The sequence below is a fragment of the Centrocercus urophasianus genome, unplaced genomic scaffold (genome assembly GCF_019232065.1).
Source record: "Centrocercus urophasianus isolate 14NV4802_14NV808 unplaced genomic scaffold, USGS_Curo_1.0 seq_18, whole genome shotgun sequence".
Taxonomy (NCBI): domain Eukaryota; kingdom Metazoa; phylum Chordata; class Aves; order Galliformes; family Phasianidae; genus Centrocercus; species Centrocercus urophasianus.
In genome coordinates, this window is record NW_024884733.1 from 25,610,046 (window position 1) to 25,618,814 (window position 8,769).

The window sequence follows — 8,769 nt, forward strand, 5'->3', positions numbered from 1 at the left end:
CTCCAGAAACACTACTTCTGATGGTGAAAGTCAAGAATCATAAATAATAATTGCATTATTTCTTCTTTCAAATGTGTTACTTCTGAGGAAAACAGCTGAGTGCCTTGTATTCCCCTTCTGAAGCATTTCAGAGATCAAACTGTAATAGTTTAAATCTGAATAATAAAAAATATATTAAATATTGAGAGTCACATCATCTGTTGTTGTTTGGAGGTATTTATACCAGCAGCAACACTACAGCCATCCAAGAAAGAAGAGGGAATGATGTCTATTTCTCCAGTCACAAGTACACTAATTTTAACAGTGAACTACTTCCAGATGAGACTTTATTGTCCTGCTCATGAAAATGGGAAGATGGTGGCTAGAGGGGAAGTCATGCTTTAACTTAACTAGAAATTAGTACAAAACATACATAATGTGGATGGATGTTTTGCAGAAATAAAGATGCAAAATGCAGCCAAGGAATTATCTGCTGTGAATTATTCACTTGGTTCTGTCATTTTCTGAACCCTTATGAAGGTTCTGTGGAAAGCAGAAAAAAAAATAATAAATTCAAGCATATGCAAAGCAAAACAGCATCAAAAGTCAAAGAAGTCTCCAAGGGAGATGAACTTCAATGCCAGGAGAGAGTAAACAAATGGAATTATTTACAGTTTAACGTTATCGTTTGCGATGATATTTTATTCATTATTTAATCACACACTGAGTCTCCCCTGTAGCCTGTGGTAGATGGTGCAGCCATTTTGTTCCACCTGCCATGTATCCATGTCGATGGCATCGTTTATTTAACGTCTGTGTGAACTGCACAACACGCTGCCTTGTGTTTGCCATCTATCCCCACCTGCTAATGGGGCACACAGGCTGTGGGATGTCGTTGGTTGATGTGGCTGGGCAAACAAAGTTCACCTTTTTTGCTCAAGCTGAGACTTAGATTCTGTTGCTATTTTCGTATCCTCCATGCTGAAGATGTCATTCCAGTATTCAAGTTCATTTCAAGAATCTCACTAGGATACAATTTGCATAACCACTTGTATCAATCCATGCTATGCTTAAGCACCTCTTGGCTTAATCCCCTAATTTGCAGGAAGGGGTGGGGGCAAGGGGTGGTTCTGTTCAGCAATGCAAGTCCAAGAAAGGAGGATTAGCCTAATCCAGCTGCTGCAGCTATTCAATTTGGAGACTAAGAATGATAAAACCAATTTTCCTAGTCTATCATGGTGATTGATTTGAGTAAAAAAAAAAGAGGGGGGGAGGGGAAGGAAATCAGGGTATAAGTTAATGAAATCAGTGGAGTTATGTCAAGTGACACCACTGAGAATAAGGCCCTGCACTGGAAGCATCCCACTATTGCTGTGAAGGAAGGTCAATAAATTATTAGAAACTATATCACGACGAGTTTATCAACGCACTTTATCCCCTCAAGCACTACTTTCCAAATACCAGGTATCACTTGTACTGCCACTTAAGGAAGTGAGGAGCAGTGAGGATGCTTGAAGCATCACCAGGCACTCAGCAGGGCCAGGAGTGGAAGGTGGCACTCCACTGTACATCCAAACTCATTAAGGAGATTCCCAGAGCTGCTGGCTGACACTGATGCAGGATCTGCTCTTGCTGCCAGTTCCACCCATGAGTAGATCCCCATCAGAGAGTTTTCTTTTCCTTTTTCTGCTCTCTGTGTGGTCTCGCTGCTGGTCCCCACCAGCACAATTGTGTGCTCTGTCCCCTTCCTATTGCATGGTCTCAAATAATAATGGCTCTAGCAAAGTCTCACAAAATGCTAGGTCCTTCAGATGGAGATTGCTGAAAAGGAACAAATGCAAGCCCACAGGCTGTGAGCAACCCCCTTGTTGCATTATGGGGATGTCATACACAGCTTGACTTAACTTCCCAAATGCCTTTGATGCTGGTACTGCAAACAGCCTAATGAAAACTGCATTAGCTTCATTTACTGTAGGTGATTTCTTAAAGGCTGACCTGTATTCCTCTAATAACCCATCCCCACCTTCCTCATTCAGGGTGTGCATAGAGCCAACCGAGACCTCAGCACAGGCTCTGACACTGACAAATGCCTCTTTTTGATCACTTCAGGTTGTGTGAATCCATTGCATACACATCAAAATCAAAAACAAAGTAAGGGGAAGCGTTAATTAAAGCACATCAAACACGGACTTGACAAGACTATGATTTAAGCATAAAACTGCCTCGAGAACCACGATTCAATATTTTGAATTGTAACCCACTTTTTATGTCACCGTACAGAACTGAAAAAAGAGAACCTTTCCACCCCCCCCCTCCTTCCACACACACACCCTTCATCTGCTCTATTTCATCTTTCAGCTCTAGCTGGCAACTCTGTCTCAGTACCACCTATGAAAGAGGTGACATAAACAGCTGGAAGAGTTGAAAGAGAAGAAAAACTTGTAAACAAGTTACCAGTTCTCATACCTTGTCCCCTAACTCCAAAGGCAGAAAGAACAACACGTCTTTCAGAGGATGCAGCTTTTCTCCTCCGGCTCCAAGGCTGAGAATTGCTCCATGCAACACTTCTGCAGGTTTGCCTGTGACTCTTTAACAGAGATCATCCTAAATCACAGGAATATTTAAAGAAAAAAACCTGGTAGGCACACACATGGAACTCATCACTTGCCTACTAGGAATTCATACTCTGATCATTAAGGAACAACGAGGGTTGATTTTCAAAAGGTTTACGCTGGATGTAAATCTGATGTGCAAATGCTTTAGATCAGAAGTCTTGAGAATAAAACTCATGAGATTCCTGATACTCTATGCTTAAACTGCTAGAAACTCGAAGAGAACATGAAAACTACAATTAAAAATAGAAATTAAGCAAACCTTTGAATCTACATGTACATACATAAATGACATAACCACTCCTCCTGCAGCCCTTAGAAGAGTCAGCCACGGGCAGCAACATCAGTGTGGTACAACAGAGCAGTAACCCAGAAGCAAGCCAAAGGACTAGCACTGGGTGTGGGCATATGCATCCCATATTAATTTGTTAAGTGCTTTCCAGCCTATCTCCCATCCTTTAATGTCAGAAAGGCTTATGAGAATATTGAAAAGGCCGGCCAAGCCTGGCCTTTGACACCAGGAGACGAGACCTCCAAGTCAGAGCCTGTTGGGAGTATAATGCTAACTCTCCTCCAATACTGTGCCATTTCCTTTTATCTTTACTGCAGGTATATCCTCTTTCTTCCTCTTGATTTCAGGCTAGACGTTTCACTTTTTATGCTTCTCTATATGTAACACTCTTCTATTTGCTTCTCTATCTGAAGAAATGAATGCCTTTTTTATCAGTAGAAATTGATCACTTGCACTTCTGATGAAAATATCTACTCTATCTGATGTTTCCAATTGTGCATCGTGGTATCCCAAGACACTGATCATGTGACGCATGGCACTGCGATAAGATGTTCTTACACAAGGATTTTCTCCCAGAGCAGCAAGAACGTTTCCTCAGTCCTCCCCACTGTTTGCTGGAACCACAGGGCTGGCCCCTGGCTCATTTTGCCATCTTCTGCAGTAGCCACAGCCTGAAGCCCTTTGTACGTCTTCAGTTTTACAATGAGTTTACCACCAAGATATCTTCGGTGTGCTGCTCCTTACTTGGATGTGACAGGGAGTGAAATTTAGTTCACAGCAGGATTACTATTATTATTGAGTTGGATTCATCTGAAGGAACACAAATGTCATGCCGTTACTCCCATACATCATTTCCCGCTCTTTGCCATCTTCATTCAGAACAATCTCAGCATCCTTTATTATTGTCTTCAAGTTTGCATCTGCTGACCCAGTTTAATTTTCCCATTTGCATCTTCACGTTACCGCACGCAAGTTATTGAAGTTAATGCGTGTCATTTATCTTATTCCTTCCTCCAAAATGTGTACATTTGGAAATCTGATATTCATTACTCTTTTTGACAGATCCTGGTACTGCTTGAAAATGCTCCACAAGACTTATCTGCATTGGCCACATTGATTTATCAGATTAATTTAACTTCTTTGAAGAGGCTCTCGGTAATAATCAGCTCTATTGTGTTCACAAAAATAATTCTAAATGAAGAAACGTTAATTAAGATCCAGGGTTCTGATTTAGCTTATTGTAAAGATAAGGGGAGTTCCAAAATTCAGTTCTGTTTGGCTTCCAAAACCTCAAAGAAGCTCAGTGGTCCTAGAAGCAGAAGGCCACTTCAGATGCTCCCAAACTGTTCTGCTTGTTCAGACAGCTGCTCTTGATCTTCCCTTACTTTATCCTAAGGACAAAGCATACAGTGAAAGCATTAGTAAGGTAAAACTCCTCATTTCTTGGTGTAGGCAATATAATAGAGACAAAGGCTTCCAAACAAGAGGGAAATATATAAATATAAGAGAAAAAAAAGAAAACTGGGAGATGCTAGAGCATGGGTGGATCCTTTCACAAATCACACCAGTTGTGTTAAGAAGTGTACACTTTTATTTTTCCAAGCTTTCTCCATATTCTCAGGACCACCACCATCTCCTGAAGGATGCCTTGCTGTTTTCCAAGTAAAACTGTGTTCATTTAAAATGAAGTGCTTTCGCAGCGGCTTCTCCTAATGCAAGCACTGTTAGCAAAACTACACCTATGTGTCTGTAGGTAGTGCCCTTTCAGGGATTTTCCAGCCCCCAGCAGGGAGAAAGGGCTCAGATACCAGTCCCTGTGGTAGCTACTTAGACTCAAGAACTGGTGAATAGCACTCAAAACATGCTTTGAAAGTTAAAAACCAACAGTTGTGGGACTATCAAAGAGTCAATTACTGACTTCTTTACTTTTTCCAAAATAAAATATAGTTAGGAGAAGCACTTAATGCCCTGTCTGCATCTCAGTTGTGTTAATACTAAATCACATGCAGTCTGTAAAGGTCTTCCACAACAGAGATGTGAAGCAGCCCTGATAAATAATTCAGATGATTTATGTAATTAGTTTAAAATGCAATACACTTCTTTTTCTTGATAATTTCAGACACGAGTGCCTGTTATGAATGTAATACTTAGTTGGAGACAAGCTTCATATCAAACAATTCTTGAAAAAAACACGGTATGAAAATGGATGTCTAGACATTGTGTGGACCTCTGGGTGTGAAGAGGCACTCTTCCCAACTTGTCTCACTGCACACATTTCACACTGATTGCTGGACCAGAACACTGAGTTGAGGCTCCAGATCTGCTGCCTGCTCCTCCTAATCTTGGCAGCTGAACACAACCAGAGATTTTCCCACACCATCTCAACTCACTTTTCTGGAATCACCTCATGTTTCAGAGGCAGGATCCATAGTCAGGCTATTCTGATGAGACAGGGCATCGGATTGCACAACCACTGTTGTCACAGCCATAGGCGATGGTAGGCAACCACATCTCCCCAGTTTTGTAGAAGTGGCTCTGAACATTTTTGTGCTTCACTGTCACAGTTCATTTCAATATTGCAACTGACAATTAAAAAAGAAACAAAGGAAATGTTAAGGCTGGTGTGTAGCCCAGACTGAGGGTCTGACTGTGAAAGATCCTGCCTGCTTTAGCCAAGACCAACGCATGCAGCTCTGTCATCCATCTGGAAAGGGAATGGTTGATGTTCAAACACAACCCAGAGAGAGTGAAATGAACATGCAGGAAGGAGATTTCCTCCATAACTAGCCCTGTAGCTGAGAGATAAAGAGGGCAGAGAGCAAAGTCTGTTCTGTTCAGGGAACAGCTTTGTATCGCATTACTCTCAGAGGCTTTTGTCTGAATTAATAAACAGTGCCTTAAGGGAAGAGGTTGGAAGCAACTTTGGCAAGATGTTAGCCCTTCCTTAGTTGAGGAGACAAGCCAGCAGCCATACGGCACTTATGGGATAATCTGCCCACAGGGAAGCTTCTTCTTAGCTCTCATTAGTTAGAGGTGGGTTTATACCCTGAAGCATGAAGCACAAATCTGGGAATTTTAAAAGCATTAGTAATAAGAAATCCACAATTAGCATTGTTTCGGCTCTTTTTAATTGACCATAATGCAAATATATTTAAAATGTCTGAAAGATACTTGAAAGAAATTCCTCTCTGCTGGTATCATGTTTAAATCTGTTATAATGCCCAAAGAAAATTAACTCACATCTTAAATAATACATGCATTTATTGGGTCAGAGGCTCTTTCAGATCTGATGCTCTGCCAATGGAAATGGCAGAGACACAAATGAGAAATCAGACAGGAGCATTACCCATGAAGTTCGAAGCTGGATCAAATCCTAGGCCTCTTGACGTGGGACATGTACGGATGAAAAGCTTGTTTTCAGGTGTGCTCTTTCCAAAAGCAATGAAGGTTTTCCTAGCAAGTGCCCTGCAATCAGGTCATATTAGTCATAAGCAGAGCTACACAGTTCAGCATAGTAGTAATAATTGGGAAAGACATCCAAATGCAGGAAGAGTTCAACCTATCCACAGCGATGTGAAGACCTTCTGCAACATCAGCGAACAGACAACACTGACTTCTAAAGCTGAGACTTACAGACAAGAGAATATGAACAATTTAGTGGTAGAAGTTCTGCCTAAACTTCATAAAAATCAGCACAGCAGCAATGGGCTGCATCCTACAGGTGCACTGAAATGCCAATACTTCAACAACATGTACCAATGACATTTTTTGTGCAGCATGTCCCTTGAATAGGCTGGTGACCACTTAACACGTATTGTAACGAAGTAGAACTAGCTGAGGTATGCCAAGTAATTTAGCTTTTGACATAACTCTGCTAATTCACCCCAGCTGTGGCCTTTAGCACCCCCAGGTAGCCATTCCCTGGATTTCACATAAAAAATGACTGCCCATCATGATGAACCCATGTGGTCGGTTTATATTGCAGACAAATATCTGCTAGAGATGAGGTCAGGGCCACTGAACTCACTTTATTCGTGACCCTACACCAGTTTAGACCTTTTGTTTTTAGAGATGAAAAATGACTGCATTAACCCATGCACTGCAAAGCAAGCAGCAGCTTTCTGCTATCATGCAGTCAGCACAACACACCCCAGGACAAATACAGTGTACAAAGGCTGAGCTAAAGTCCTGGAAGGGGAACTTTTAGATCAGCTGTTACCAGTGAATTCTCTCTGTTGGAAGCACTCCAGGGATAGTTGATTAATTCAACCAGGGCATTGCAAAAGGCATGGATAAGCAATCCAACATCCATTTGGGAGAGGTGGTAATGCAGCACTACACTGTTCCGAGATAATCAAATGTCAGCCTGGCAACTCTGCTGATATGATCATTAAAGATGGGCTCAAATCCATGAAAACTCCCAGGTTTTTCATCTCTTGAGATGGAAACAACTTTACCCCACTTAGAAGAAAAATGAATATTTTGCATGTATAAAGCTCTTTTACCCCCAAGGACTCCACTCAACATGGACTAGATTTTAAAATAGACTTGCAGCAGTTGCCTTTGGAGTTGTGAACAATTACTATACAGACTGCCCTACAATGCACAGGGAAATCTGATTGTACTGAGATCATCTCCAAGCATGAATGCACAAAGAGCAAAAGGATTACAGTCCCATTGCTTCTCACCTGCAAAGATTGGGTGCATGTGAGAAAGTGATACGTGGAGACTCGAACAGACAGATGGAAAATAATTTTTCACTAAGGACAAAATTCTGAAAGCTGGTAACTTCCCTGTCACTGAGCAGCAACTATCCCAGTTTTTGGACAAAAAATGTTAGTGTGTGGCCACAGGATCCTGGGGCTCCTGACAAGATTTCCCAGTGTATTTTATATAGAGAATCTTCATCCAAGGTCTAACTTTTCCAGATATAATGCGCTCAACTGGGTGAGTAACTGCTCCAAACAGAAACACGAAACCTATCAGAAAACTCTTCATACCTGGCTCTGACCCTATCGTATTTAAAGCACTTGCTACAGTCTGGTTAATAATTCCCATTACGGATAAGTACTTCTCAAGTGACCTGGTTCTAGTGCTTATCATTCCTATGAGCCTGCAGATACTGATTAATTCTAGCTCTCCAAGAAGGCATTGGCACCAAGTCAGGGAGGTTGCAAGAACACCAGGAGAATGCCTGGAACACCTACATTTCTTATTAGAAAAAGGCCACGAAGAGAACAACTCTTGGAAAAGCTCATTAAATACGAAAGCAAATGCTACTTACACACCTAGCATGATTAGTTCTTCTTGCATAGGGAATTCTTTAATCCAACCACTTGATCTAATCCACCTGCATAATAAATGAGTTATTACATTAAAGGACGGAACAGTACCTTTCTCACTGCTCTAATGGAAAGCAAATAGTGAGTTATTTTGCAGCGAAGCAGGCAAAGCACATCTATTTTCCATGCATGACATATGCTAACTGAGAACACATTGGACAGCAGCTACGTTATCATTAACCAGCATTTATAAATGAAGGTTCACAGGAAGAGTAATGAACACTGCAGCATTTTTTTTTAATGTATTCTCCCATCACATATCTATCCCAATAACCTCCCAGGAAAATAAGGAGGTCAAGAGAACAGTCAAAGTTGATGATGTTGAATTTCAAAACTACTATTATTAAACACGATCATTCGGAAAGCAAGAACTGGCAGAACTGCAGTGTGCCAGTTAAACCAAAGGTGACTAAGGCCACAAAAGGACTCCAGCACGTCCATCAGTCAGGGAGAAAGAGCAGAGAAAGTAAAAATTGGACTGAGGCAATCTCCAGCTCTGGTGTATTTACAGGAAGGGAGGAATGAGTAATATGCCGAGTGAAAA

At 41.3% G+C, this 8,769-nt stretch overlaps 1 long non-coding RNA gene across 1 annotated transcript; it reads right to left on the reverse strand.

Moving 5' to 3' along the window:
- Positions 1-2,714: 2,714 nt before the first annotated feature.
- LOC122160804 lies at positions 2,715-8,249 on the reverse strand. Its single transcript, XR_006168950.1, has 4 exons — positions 8,172-8,249; positions 6,230-6,348; positions 5,274-5,465; positions 2,715-4,274 (listed from the first exon to the last, which is right to left on the reverse strand). It is a non-coding gene; the product is annotated as an uncharacterized LOC122160804 (long non-coding RNA).
- Between the last annotated feature and the right edge of the window lie 520 nt (positions 8,250-8,769).